This window comes from Pleurodeles waltl, chromosome 1_2 (genome assembly GCF_031143425.1).
Source record: "Pleurodeles waltl isolate 20211129_DDA chromosome 1_2, aPleWal1.hap1.20221129, whole genome shotgun sequence".
Taxonomy (NCBI): Eukaryota; Metazoa; Chordata; class Amphibia; order Caudata; family Salamandridae; genus Pleurodeles; species Pleurodeles waltl.
In genome coordinates, this window is record NC_090437.1 from 884,142,340 (window position 1) to 884,157,277 (window position 14,938).

Genomic DNA, 14,938 nt, shown 5'->3' on the forward strand with positions numbered 1-14,938 from the left:
TGGATTTCAGTGTTAGATTTGGGAGGACATTAGGAATACCACAGTACCCTCTCCACACCCTCCTCCAGCCCTCAGTGACCAAGTTTAGTGTGGCTGAAGACTTTAGCCATCTTGAAACAACCCAAAAGGCATAGGGTTGGCCCCGGGAACCTGTACCTCACTTGTTAGGGCATGCCAGGGAGTCATTCCCACCCAAAAGTTAGTGCCAGGCATAAATGTGGCACCTCCAGGCACCCACTTCAGAACACCTTCTGGACCTGCAGAAGGTCAGAAGTGGATTAGACCTGGTGTCTTTGACCTGAGAGGAGCCCTCAAGGACTGGACCTGTTCCCTCGTGTGCCCCAAACAAAGAAATGGACTTTAAAAGTCATAAAGCTGATCTGCTGTTGAAGCTACTGTGATGCAATAAGCTACAAGAGGTCTTTCCTACAACTGCCCAGCTGACCAGTGGCAACTGGACCAGAAAAGGACCCTGAAGATGACCTCCCCCTGACACCTGGTGAGTCTCAAAGCACATTCCTTGAGGTCCGGAGGGCTTTAAAAGTGTATCCCTGTGGTGTACTAGGACTTAAGAGTATGGCAGACAGTAACTCCATCCCAAACCTGGCAAATATTCCGTCCACCTTATTACAAGTGCCACAAGATATAATGCACTTGCAGTAGGGCAGATGGGATGGTTTTTTTTCTATTTTTTTTTTTTCATATGGAGGGTAAGAAATGTAGACTCCCCAAAAAGTGATTCAAACGGGCAGAGAGGAGGAAGATATGTATTCCATAATACAGGGACTTAAGAGGCAGCCCAAATAAGGATAACATTTGAAAAGCACTTGCTTTTTTATAGAAAGGGCCATAACAGATGCTAAAATCTGGGACCTCTTATGGCTACCATAGAAAAAGGGCCACAATGGCTTAGTTGTTTGAGATCATACACCCACTAATGAGTGTCTGGGATGGTGTGTCACAACACAAACGGATTACTAAATTCCTGACACCCTTTACCCCCATACACAAAGCTCAGACTTAATGCCAGCTATACCAAGGGACTTCTTTGCAAAAAGGAAAGTTGGAGACTGGCATATTTTGAAAGATCTCTTCCATAACTGGAAGATCAAATGTGATTCGTGTAAGAAGGAATTGTCTACAGACGAGTCAGAAAGGTTTCATTAATTTCAAACATAACTACAAGTGAGTCAGAAAAGTTTCATTAATTTCAAATAAAACACTAGGTCATGTCCCCCACTTAAAGAAGTGGGTACTATGAAATTCTCATCTTTGGACAAACTATTTACTACATTTGTATCAATGAAAGTACTTATTTCCAACATATGGGGGGGGGGTCAGTGTCAAGGCAGGATAAGACACATGGCTAACTCTATGGCAGGAAATTAAAAAAAGAAAACAGACGTGTGTAAAATAATGTTTAATTGGCATAGGAATCTCACAAGCCAAAGAAAGATGTTCCCCAGTGCAAATACAAACTGTTGAACGCAAGCCAGGATGGTCGGGTTGATATGCATATTTGGTGGAACTTACTGTGGTAAAAACTACTTTTTTTCCTTAGCTATTATGCATGCCACTTTGAAGGTTGTTGTATAGTTCTTCCCCAGATTAAATTTCCACGATATTCTCTGCAGTTTTAATATGTCGAAGTCGATTTATATGGTATGAGCTGGCATTGGTTATTTGAGCTTCATATAATCACCTAAGGGTCTGGCCAACATATTGAGAAAGATTTTGAAATAACTTGATACAGGTTTACCTTAGTGGGAAAGCACTGATGAATGGTGTCGTGAGTGTTGCTTTTGAAGTTGAAGTATCTGGCGCAGGCTCATATTGGGTTTGTCACTTATTCTAGCTTAGTCTTCCTTTGAGCTCCTCTGGTTCTTTGTACTTTTAACATATTTGCAGGGTCCAAAGAGACCAAAATAAAGGAAACAGATCTCTGCAGAAACTTTGCAGGATGGTGCTTGTACTCAGCTGTGAGCTTAAGATTCTCCTAAGCTGCCTGGGAGCTCAAAAGACCCTTATCCTAAAGTTACCTAGAGTGCTATGCACCCCCAAAGCAGCCTGCTTGTGGTGATTTACATATCTGGAGAGAGGGGCCTAATCATGAGTAAGAGTAAGTGAGAGGAACACTCCACTCTGTCCGATTCAGAGTCCCATTGGTTTTCAGCATACCCAAAAATGCCAGGGCAGGTGGAACTCACAGCCAAAAAATTGCCTGAATTGGGTGAAGACATGCATCCATGTTATTCCCATTTACTGTGTCATTGTGATGTATTCTAAACTATTTGCACAGTTCATTTACAGACATTTAAATTTTGTTGTGTGTTACAAAATGAAAATGTCACTTACCCAGTGTACATCTGTTCGTGGCATTAGTCGCTGCAGATTCACATGCTGTGCATAGTCCGCCGTCTGGTGTTGGGTCGGAGTGTTACAAGTTGTTTTTCTTCGAAGAAGTCTTTTCGAGTCACGAGACCGAGGGACTCCTCCTCCTTTGTTTCCATTGCGCATGGGTGTCGACTCCATCTTAGATTGTTTTCCCCGCAGAGGGTGAGGTAGGAGTTGTGTATGTTAGTAATAGTGCCCATGCAATGGAATGAATAAGTATGTACAAAATAAAGTTTAAGTAATATATTTACAAATGTACAAATGTTGAAGATTACTTCCAAACGGCTACAGGCTCCCGGGGAGGCGGGTGGGCGCATGTGAATCTGCAGCGACTAATGCCACGAACAGATGTACACTGGGTAAGTGACATTTTCAGTTTGGTGGCATGTGTAGCTGCAGATACACATGCTGTGCATAGACTAGTAAGCAGTTATCTCCCCAAAAGCGGTGGCTCAGCCTGTAGGAGTGGAAGTAGTTTGAAATAAAGTTCTTAGTACGGCTTGACCTACTGTGGCTTGTTGTGCGGATAGCACGTCTACACAGTAGTGCTTAGTAAATGTGTGAGGTGTAGACCATGTGGCTGCCTTACATATTTCGTTCATTGGAATATTTCCTAGGAAGGCCATGGTAGCGCCTTTCTTTCTGGTTGAGTGTGCCTTTGGTGTAATGGGCAGCTCTCTCATTGCTTTAAGGTAGCAGGTTTGGATACACTTAACTATCCATCTGGCTATACCCTGTTTTGATATCGGGTTTTCTGTATGAGGTTTTGGAAATGCAATAAACAGTTGTTTTGTTTTCCTAATTAGTTTTGTTCTGTCAATGTAGTACATTAGTGCTCTTCTGATGTCTAATGTATGTAGTGCCCTTTCAGCTACTGAGTCTGGCTGTGGAAAGAACACTGGTAGTTCTACTGTTTGATTTAAGTGGAACGGTGAAATAACTTTTGGTAAAAATTTAGGATTGGTTCTTAGAACTACCTTATTTTTGTGTATTTGAATAAAAGGTTCCTGTATAGTAAACGCTTGAATTTCGCTTACTCTTCTTAGAGATGTAATGGCAATGAGAAATGCAACCTTTCACGTTAAGAATTGCATTTCGCAAGAATGCATGGGTTCGAAAGGTGGACCCATGAGTCTTGTTAAGACGATGTTGAGGTTCCATGAAGGAACAGGTGGCGTTCTTGGTGGTATAATTCTTTTTAGGCCTTCCATAAACGCTTTAATGACAGGTATCCTAAATAGTGAAGTTGAATGGGTAATCTGCAGGTATGCAGAAATTGCTGCGAGGTGTATTTTTATGGAAGAGAAGGCAAGATTTGATTTCTGCAAATGTAGTAAGTATCCTACTACATCCTTTGGAGATGCATGTAATGGTTGAACTTGATTACTATGGCAGTAGCAAACAAATCTTTTCCATTTACTTGCATAGCAGTGTCTAGTGGACGGCCTTCTAGCCTGTTTTATGACCTCCATACATTCTTGGGTGAGGTTTAAATGTCCGAATTCTAGGATTTCAGGAGCCAGATTGCTAGATTCAGCGATGCTGGGTTTGGATGCCTGATCTGTTGTTTGTGTTGTGTTAGCAGATCTGGCCTGTTGGGTAGCTTGACATGGGGTACTACTGACAGGTCTAGTAGTGTTGTGTACCAGGGTTGTCTTGCCCATGTTGGTGCTATTAGTATGAGTTTGAGTTTGTTTTGACTCAATTTGTTTACTAGATATGGAAGGAGAGGGAGAGGGGGAAAAGCGTATGCAAATATCCCTGACCAATTCATCCATAGAGCGTTGCCTTGAGACTGCCTGTGTGGGTACCTGGATGCGAAGTTTTGGCATTTTGCGTTCTCCTTTGTTGCAAATAGGTCTATTTGAGGTGTTCCCCAAATGTGGAAGTAAGTGTTTAGAATTTGGGGGTGAATCTCCCATTCGTGGACTTGTTGGTGATCTCGAGAGAGGTTGTCTGCTAGTTGATTCTGGATCCCTGGAATAAACTGTGCTATTAGGCGAATGTGGTTGTGAATCGCCCATTGCCATATCTTTTGTGCCAGGAGGCACAGCTGTGTCGAGTGTGTTCCCCCCTGTTTGTTTAGATAATACATTGTTGTCATGTTGTCTGTTTTGACAAGAATGTATTTGTGGGTTATGATGGGTTGAAATGCTTTCAACGCTAGGAATACTGCTAACAATTCGAGGTGATTTATATGCAACTTCGTTTGATGTACGTACCATTGTCCTTGGATGCTGTGTTGATTGAGGTGTGCTCCCCACCCTGTCATGGAAGCATCTGTTGTTATCACGTATTGTGGCACTGGGTCTTGGAAAGGCCGCCCTTTGTTTAAATTTATACTGTTCCACCATAGAAGCGAGATGTATGTTTGGCGGTCTATCAACACCAGATCTAGAAGGTGACCCTGTGCCTGTGACCATTGCGATGCTAGGCACTGTTGTAAGGGCCTCATGTGCAGTCTTGCGTTTGGGACAATGGCTATGCATGAAGACATCATGCCTAGGAGTTTTAATACCATCTTTGCATGTATTTTTTGTGTCGGATACATGGCTTGTATAACTTTGTAAAAATTTTGAACCCTTTGTGGACTTGGAGTGGCTATCCCCTTTGTTGTGTTGATTGTCGCTCCTAAGTATTGCTGTGTTTTGCACGGCAGAATGTGTGCTTTTGCATAGTTGATGGAGAAACCGAGTTTGTAGAGGGTTTGCATGACATACTCTGTGTGGTGTGAACACTTTGTTAGGGAGTTGGTTTTGATTAGCCAATCGTCTAGGTAGGGGAACACGTGTATTTGCTGCCTTCTGATATGTGCAGCTACTACTGCTAGGCATTTTGTAAATACTCTTGGTGCGGTTGTTATAACGAACGGCAACACTTTGAATAGGTAATGTATTCCCTTGAATACGAACCTTAGGTATTTCCTGTGCGAGGGATGTATCGGTATGTGGAAATACGCGTCCTTTAGATCTAAGGTTGTCATATAGTCTTGTTGTTTTAGCAGTGGTAATACGTCTTGTAGCGTGACCATGTGAAAGTGTTCCGATTTGATGTAGATGTTTAGTGTTCTGAGATCTAAGATTGGTCTCAGTGTTTTGTCTTTTTTTGGTATTAGAAAGTACAGTGAGTAAACTCCTGTGTTCTTTTGTGTACGTGGTACAAGTTCTATTGCGTCCTTTTGCAGTAATGCCTGAACTTCTAATTCCAGAAGGTCTAAATGCTGTTTTGACATGTTTTGTGTTTTTGGTGGGACATTTGGAGGGATTTGGAGAAATTCTATGCAATAACCATGTTGGATAATTGCTAAGACCCAAGTGTCTGTTGTTATCTCCTCCCAAGCTTTGTAAAATTGGCTTAGTCTTCCCCCCACTGGTGTTGTGTGAAGGGGTTGAGTGACTTGTGAGTCACTGTTTGGTTGTAGGGGTTTTGGGACCTTGAAATTTTCCTCGGTTTCTAGGGAATTGTCCCCCTCTGTACTGGCCCGAAAGCCTCCCCTTTGGTACTGTCCCTGGTAGGTAGACGGTGTTGATTGTGAGGTGCTGGCTTGTGTGGCTTGACCCCGAAACCCCCCTCTGAAGGGTGTTCTGCGAAATGTGCCAAAAGTGCCTCTGCCCTGCGGGAAATAGAGTGCGCCCATGGCCTTGGCTGTGTCAGTGTCCTTTTTCAATTTCTCAATTGCTGTGTCCACATCGGGTTCAAACAATTGTTGTTCGTTGAACGGCATATTGAGCACTGCCTGTTGTATCTCGGGTTTAAACCCGGATGTGCGCAACCATGCGTGCCTTCTTATGGTTACCGCGGTATTTATTGTTCTTGCAGCTGTATCCGCTGCATCCATAGAGGAGCGTATTTGGTTATTAGAGATATTTTGTCCCTCCTCAACTACTTGTTTTGCCCGTTTCTGTAATTCTTTGGGTAGATGCTCGATGAGATGCTGCATCTCATCCCAATGGGCTCTGTCATATCGCGCTAGGAACGCCTGAGAGTTCGCAATGCGCCACTGGTTTGCAGCTTGTAAAGCAACCCTCTTTCCAGCTGCGTCAAACTTGCGGCTCTCTTTGTCCGGAGGTGGGGCGTCGCCTGATGTGTGCGAGTTGGCTCTCTTGCGAGCTGCCCCTACTACAACTGAATCTGGTGGCAGTTGTGATGTGATAAAAGCAGGGTCCGTGGGCGGTGCTTTATATTTTTTCTCCACCCGTGGAGTTATCGCTCTGCTTTTGACAGGTTCTTTAAAGATCTGTTTTGCGTGCCTTAGCATTCCCGGGAGCATAGGCAGGCTTTGATAGGTGCTATGGGTGGAGGAGAGGGTGTTGAAAAGGAAGTCATCCTCGACAGGTTCTGAGTGTAACGACACGTTATGGAACTCTGCTGCCCTAGCTACCACCTGTGCATACGCTGTGCTGTCCTCAGGTGGTGAGGGCTTGGTAGGGTACGACTCAGGACTATTGCCTGATACTGGGGCGTCATATAGGTCCCAAGCGTCCTGGTCATCTTGGCTCATGGTGGTATGAGCTGGTGAATGTGACGGAGTTTGTGCCGGTGATGTATGAGTTACAGGTGGAGGAGAGGGTGGTGGAGTTACTTTCTTCACCACTTTTGCTTGTGGTGTTTGTTCTTGTGTTTGGAACTCGAGTCTCCTTTTCCATCTGATTGGGGGAAGAGTGCTGATCTTCCCTGTCCCACTCTGTATGAAGATCCGCTTCTGGGTGTGGTCTACGTCAGTGGATTGTAACTCTTCTTCAAATCTGTGTTTGCGCATTTGAGAGGTCAGTGATATTCCTCTGAATATGAGCTGGCAGTCCTTTCGGTTGCTGGGCGTTTTGGCACCGAAACTGTGTCTTTGCTTGTTTTCGGCTCCGAGGAGAATTTTCTCTTTTTTGTAGTCGAGCTTTCTCGGCGTCGATCGTCCTCGGTGCCGCTGTCTCTGCGTCGAGCAGCTTCGGTTCCGCTGTCTCGGCGTCGACCCTTTTCGGCAGCACTTTCTCGGTCCCGAGATTGCTGCGTGCCTGTGTCTCGACCCGAGTCGGACGATTTCGGCACCAGTTTGCCCTTTTTCGGTGCCGGTGGACGGTCACCTATTTTATGGGTTGAGCCATGGCCTGTTGGCAGTGGCGTCCCCTGGGCCTGGTCTGTTTTCCCGTGTGGTGCTTGTTTCGACGTCTTACTCACGGTTTCTTCGACGTCGAACTCCTCCGAGTCTGATTCATGGATGGAGAAGGCTTCCTCTTCTTCTCCTTGTTCCTCGAACCCTCGTTGTCCTGTCGGTGTGGACGACATTTGCAACCTTCTGGCTCTTCGGTCACGGAGTGTCTTTCGGGACCGAAACGCACGACAGGCCTCACACGTTTCTTCCTTGTGCTCGGGCGACAGGCACAAGTTACAGACCAAACGTTGGTCTGTATATGGATATTTGCTGTGGCATTTAGGACAGAATCGGAACGGGGTCCGTTCCATCGGTGTCGATGTTAAACGCGGTCGGGCCGACCAGGCCCCGACGGGGGGTCGAAGTTACCCCGAAGGGCTACCGGAGCTCTTCACGATTCGGTGTCGATTCTATCTAACCCGATACCGAACGAAACAATACCGACGTAGTTTTCCGAAGTTTTGACTATCTTTCCGTCCCGAAACCCGGAGCGAAAAGGAACACGTCCGAACCCGATGGCGGAAAAAAAACAATCTAAGATGGAGTCGACGCCCATGCGCAATGGAAACAAAGGAGGAGGAGTCCCTCGGTCTCTTGACTCGAAAAGACTTCTTCGAAGAAAATCAACTTGTAACACTCCGACCCAACACCAGACGGCGGACTATGCACAGCATGTGTATCTGCAGCTACACATGCCACCGAACACAAAATTTCCTTTCACACCCGGATTGTCACATAAATCCTCTCACTCTGAAGTCAGAGAAAGTAAAGTAAACACCAAGCTCACTCTGAAGACAGAGCCTGACATGTGAACTCTGTCTGTGAATGCACAACAAATGAGACAAGGTAAAAACAAATTTAAGGGCCTATTTACAAAAAGTGAACAATTGTGGAAGAATACAAGGAGCGAGTCAGAGAGGTGATAAAAAGGCTATGCTCCGCAAGAGTGATAAAGACGTGGTTGACAGCCTAAAACATATAAAGCCAGCAAATAGAAAGCAAGCAACTGTGAGTTACAAACCATAAAGCCAATGGTAAGCAATGGACGTAATACATTTCTTAGTAAGTTTCCAGAATGCCCCCAAGAAGTCTTTAGCAAACGGAGAGCTGTGATGTCTAGTAGGCTTTGACCTAAAAATTAGATCAGAGGTACAGAGGACCTGATTGTATTTCATGTTTGACAAGGATTGTAGCCTGCGTCAATGCGGACCGTTGTCAGACAATGTATGAGAGAAAACCTCAAATCTTTGACACACGGTATAATATGACTAGGTACAGATAGCATACACAACAGCATACCATGGACAGATTAACAAATATAAATATAGCGAAAAATACCTTGCCAGAGGGGTTTTTTAGGTTCTTGAGAGAAGGAGGAGCAGGGAGAGTCCCTCAAGCACACTTGGCCTCCCAGGATAGACAATATAGAGGAGGTTTCCTATTAACCCACATTCTGCTCAGTTCTTCGCGGTCTCCAAGATGCCGAGCCTTAGCTTCTTTAGTCTTCAGAAGAATAAGAGCCCTGGGGAACCTTTAACTTTCAAACTTCACCTGTATCATACCCCATCAGTAGAGTGTTGCTCTGAAGGGGCATGGATATATGTGGCTAATGTTTACATGAGGTGACATTTGATGCATAAGAGAGCATGCTCAAGGCAGACGGGTCATGTTATGAGGAGTTTCCTGACCACTGCCCGTGAGGAAAGTTTGGCCACAGGGACACAACTAATTGGCAATTAGGACATCCTAGTTCACCCCAATCAAATGGAGACTCAGAGGGGGCTGTCATTTTTTGCCATTATGTTTACTAGTTATACTGTTGTGATGTATGTGTGTTTGATTGGGGGTGTCCTGAGAGAGTTGGTCTATTTTATTAAACTAACTTACAGAGAGCAATTCAATGGTGGTCTCCAAGTTACCTCACGAAGGAGGGACGTCCCGCACAGAATGTCAGTTGAAAGGTTCCCAAAGTATTTTAGCAGGGCACTTAAAAAGATCCAAGTACTCTCTTTGAATATAAAAAGTGTTAGGTCATCCACATAAAGAGCTAACCGGACATCATATATTTATAGAAGACTCACCTAACTCACAATGACGAAATCGGTCTCTGCGGCACTGTACTCTTTGGTAGCTACAAGACACACTAGGGTGGCCATTTTATCCACAGAGACATCCACTTCCAAATAATATGTAGTAAAAACAACAGGGAAGGGAGATTTGTGATGGTGTGAGGTACTCTACATAGCTCGCATATCACTTTGGCCACAGTTTACTCTATGAATAATGGGAAAGAAGGCTTCTTAGTTTAATTTTTTCAGTCAGCTGTCGATTTTACTAAGGGAGAGATTATTCTTGGTGGGGAATTCAATAGCGTCTGGGATGAAAAACTAGAGAGAGCCAGCTTGGGAAGGGGAGTAACCAACACATTCTCCTAACAGCTAAAAAAAAAAGCAAGTCAATGAGGCTAAGAGATGGGTGGTATGAACCTAGCAGAGGACACACTCTAGGACAGATAACATCTTGATAAGTAACTCTCCCCACCCCACTAGTCCAGGCATCTTCCATAGGACACATTACAGTCTCTGTTGATACTACCTAAATTATTGCACTTAGGACCGCAGTGAAGAAAAAGCAACAGATGGTGTTTGCATCCATCTCATTTACAGGAACCTATACTCAGACAGCAAACAGTGGCCAAAACGAAAAGGAATATTTTGAGAACACTGTAGGAATTGGGATGTTCGCAGGTGGCATAAGCAACATGTTTAAAGCAGACCCTGCGGGAAAATATATCTGCATGATGACCTATCTTAGAAGATAACAAAAATTAGAAACACAAAAATTAAAAGCAGAGCTTATTGAGGTGACCCAAAAATACGAAGAACTTTTGCTTTCATTGCTGCGGAAATAAACATGTCTTCGAACGTAAGTGTACACCCAAAGATATGACGTTATGACAACTACCACCATGTAAGTCAGATCAGGACAATTTGAGGCCTGAAAGACTGTCCACCAAACATTGCTAAGACGACTTTGGAAACAGGCAATTTTCAGCATTCACCTAAATTTGAGTAGAGACATTTGAGTTCGAAGGAACATAGGCAAGCTATTACAGTGTTTAGAAGCTGCTTCCCAGAATGCCTGGCCCTCAAGAGATGACCACAGAGTGCAACGAGACACGCAGAATAGATATATTTCCTAGAGTAGAGATTCTATTAAGTTTTGACCAAACAAAGGGCCTTAAATACAAACCTCTGTTTGACAGGAAGCTAAAGCAGAGATGCAAAGGTAGCACAGAGACACAATGCTTTCAAGAGTGCTGAGCTGGAACAGGCATGAACTGCCTACCAATTGACAAGCTTTTGCAGTGAAGGAGTGGATCAATTTTAATGCACAGGTTCTTGGCACAGCAGAAGTAGGTTTCTCTTGTAAGCATGGGGGCCAAAAAGGCAACTCCTGGAGTGGTGAGCATCTAAAAGGAGGCAGGATTTCAGTTTTGTTTTCACTAAACGTCAGTTTATTCAAATGCATACAAGCTTGTACTCTTTAACAAGCAAACAAGGAATTGGCTCTTTGACTGAAGTCTCCATAGCTCTTGAAAATTATCCGTGTATCAACTATACCCAGATCACACATTTTAATAATATTGGCACTGGAAAACCAGAGTCTAATGCTGCTCTCGTATTTTTTATGGTCTAACTGAAATGATCAGCAAACTGATTACATTTTGCCATGGTACTGGCTTCTGCAGAAAAGGGTGCTTCTCTCGTAGAGTGGAAAAAAGGCATTACAAACATCAGGAAAAGATTCAAATGTAACCAGCTTTTTGTAATTATTGCCGACTTGACGTTCGTGGTTTATTGCAAAGAAGTAATTGCAACACCATGCTCGCTCCAGATGCTTGAGGTTTTTTTTTTATTATTAAACATTTTATTGAATGTTTCCAGCTTAATCAGACCTTGACAACCAAAAGGATACCAAACACATGATGCAAAATAGAAACAATAAGCAATAACATAAAAGTGGCACATATAAATCCCCACTCGTCCACCTAGCTTGTCCTACTGCGTGAGATGCAGATGCAGCTTTTAGAGCACATGATTAAATCAGGATTACAAGGTCTGGCTTTATTACAACTATTAGTTTCAACATGAAAGATTATTTAAAATCTTAGTTAGTTTTCATTATATGACTGCAATAAGCTCATAGGATCTAAGACAGGGTGCACATCGGATCTGAGCAAAGACTGACTCACAAATTGAAATTATTTCATGGATTTCCACAGGTGACAGGAGTGTATCTTTGCCACCTTATCAGACTTCACCACACTTTTCCACTTACACACAATTTTAACCAATGACTCGCCCTTCGCCTCAAAGGCAGAGGATCAACACACCAGTTAAAAGGGATTGCATAGCGGTCAGACCATGGTATGACCAACGGTGAATGACTTTTGCATCGATCTGCATTGGCACATACAGGAGCTAGAGTGTGGCCACCACAATGATCAGCACTACAGTCAGTAGTGGAAACACTAAACAGGAGATCTCTAAGGATTGCCGGCTCATTAGAGTGGATGTCCAACTGCACACATAAGAACTGATTACACTTTATCTGAGAAAAGGTTAGTTAGATGGGTGGCATCTATATCACTGCATTCATCGATTGAGGAGGTGATAACAGAACAATATATCATTCTTGAAATGCCTTATTTGTGATTCACACAGACAGAATTTCCAGACTGGGCTCCATGTCATCAAGGAGCATCAAGGGCTTTAAAGATTGCTTATAAGTAATAAAAAACCTTTGCCCTATTTACCATCAAGAAAAGTTGCCACAATGGCATACCCCTGTGGCACTACATCTTGGTAGAACTAGAACAACAGCTACACAATCCTCACTAAGCAATGCTTCGGTCAAGCAAGAATTATCCAAAGCATGTTCTAAAATAATGTTGTGAATGTTCAAGCAAATCTTCACTGCTGATCGGACATTAATCAACATGCCGAATACAGATTTGGCTGGGGGGAGAAAGCAGGTTTGGCACAAACATTTAGGGCTCCATTTAGAGTTCCCTGTTATCTCCACTGGAATGTACCAGGGTTAGAGTTTAAAATTGGGCCATACCGCCACAGGAGATCACAGGGATTACAACTTGTTTCCCTCAAAACGGCGAATAACATGCAGAATCCTGAATACCAGAGCCAGTTTCCCAAAAGTGAAGTTTTTATTTCATATCCTCACTCTTAAGATACTCCTTTTCTAATTAACCAAGTTGCAAGTAGTCATTTTTCTTGAAATAATTGATGTTACAACCTTAAATAATTAGGTTGATCAACATGTCACAAAACTATTGGCAAACTATTACGTTTCAGCTTGAAGAAAGCTTTTAAAGATGTGCTCTAAAAGATTACTTACTGAACTAAACTTGGTGACACCACAATGTTTGGGAAACAGAGAGTGTGTCGACTACCAGTTCAAGTGTGCCTTGTGGTGTGATTGTGGAGTCGACGCCCATGCGCAATGGAGACAAAAGGAGGAGTCACTCGGTCCCGTGACTCGAAAGACTTCTTCGAAGAAAAACAACTTGTAACACTCCGGCCCAACACCAGATGGCGAGCTATTGCAAAACATGCGTATCTACAGCGACAGATGCCATCGAACATATAGTTTAACTGTGCTCATGTTAGGGAGATATACAGATTTATACTGCTTGACCCTGGTCTTTATTGAATTTAAATTTTTCTATTTTTTTTTTTGGGAACACGCCCTTTGACGATTAGTGAAAATATATATATATATATATTTTTTTTAACCAAGTTCTTTCCTCACACTTCTTTTTGTTATGATTACAATTTGGTTCAACTGTAAAAATATCTCAGTCTCTACTGTTGGTCCAGTAATGCTCCCAATACTTATCTGGCATGGCGGCACAGCATAAAAACGTAACAACAAATAAAACATTTTGTTTGTAATGATTCAAACGTGCTGGAATCTATGATTGTTTGCTTTACTCACTGTACGAATGCAGAATTTGAGCTGTCCTTTCCCTTGAGGTAGCGGTGACCCCCCTATTTAATGCTAGTCACATTCAGAAGCGTTAAACGTCAAACTGCTTTAGTTAGAATTTAAGTATTTAAAGGTTTTTTAAGTGTTATATTTGTTTCTTATGGAACCGCATATTAGGAAGATCATTTATTCCACTCCACTGAACACATACAGATGTCGTTTTGACTTGCTCTCCTTAGCTGTGACAATCTTCAGCTCCATTGCCTGATATTGGAGTTTGAAAGGAACACAACTTGGGTGAACCATCGCCTCTGAGGTATTGTTACTTCTCTCTATCTTGGTGCCGTTCTCAGCTGTTTTACCGAGGCTAGTACTATTGACTAAGACCTGCAAGGCCTCAAACAGAACCATCCATGAGCACTGATTTGATCTTTATGTAAAGGTACAGTGGTTGAGAATGATAGAATAGTAGAGACTTCTGCCTTCTGGTGATCGCATAGAATATCGACTATTTTTTTATTTCATGTTGACTGCATATCTTGTACACAAAAATTAAAGCATTCAGACAAGAAAATAAAGATGTGAGACGCCTCCGAAGGGGCATAGATGATTAACCAAAAACAAAGTCTATCTCTCATATAGATCTTGCTGTGGACAGAGTAAAATTAAATATATTTTAGTACTTACACAACAGGACTACCTGCCTAATTTTACATAAGACCAAAGCTTCCTTGATAAGCCACTTTTATTTGGGGCTATATGGATAGCCAAATGAACGACTGGATACGTGAAATCCCATGCCTATAGTTCAGAATTGAGGGGTAGGAATGCAGCAGATACAAATCATGAACCAAACTATGTGACAGCTGCGGAGGCAAGCAGCAGAAAACCAGGAAAGTACCATACTGTATTAGATAGCACCATACTGTATTAGAAAGCACCATACTGTATTAGAAAGCACCATACTGTATTAGATAGCACCATACTGTATTAGATAGCACCATACTGTATTAGATAGCACCATACTGTATTAGAAAGCACCATACTGTATTAGATAGCACCATACTGTATTAGAAAGCACCATACTGTATTAGATAGCACCATACTGTATTAGAAAGCACCATACTGTATTAGATAGCACCATACTGTATTAGATAGCACCATACTGTATTAGAAAGCACCATGCTGTATTAGATAGCACCATGCTGTATTAGATAGCACCATGCTGTATTAGATAGCACCATGCTGTATTAGATAGCACCATGCTGTATTAGAAAGCACCATGCTGTATTAGATAGCACCATACTGTATTAGATAGCACCATACTGTATTAGAAAGCAAGCCCAGGATATGCACGCACTGGAAACCGGAAAGGATGGTGACATAAAACTA

The 14,938-nt window shown here is 42.9% G+C and overlaps 1 protein-coding gene across 6 annotated transcripts in view; it reads right to left on the bottom strand.

The window, feature by feature from the left end:
• The window catches only part of IRF2 (interferon regulatory factor 2), a 248,366-nt gene that overhangs the window by 36,707 nt on the left and 196,721 nt on the right, over window positions 1-14,938 (bottom strand). The window lies entirely within an intron of this gene.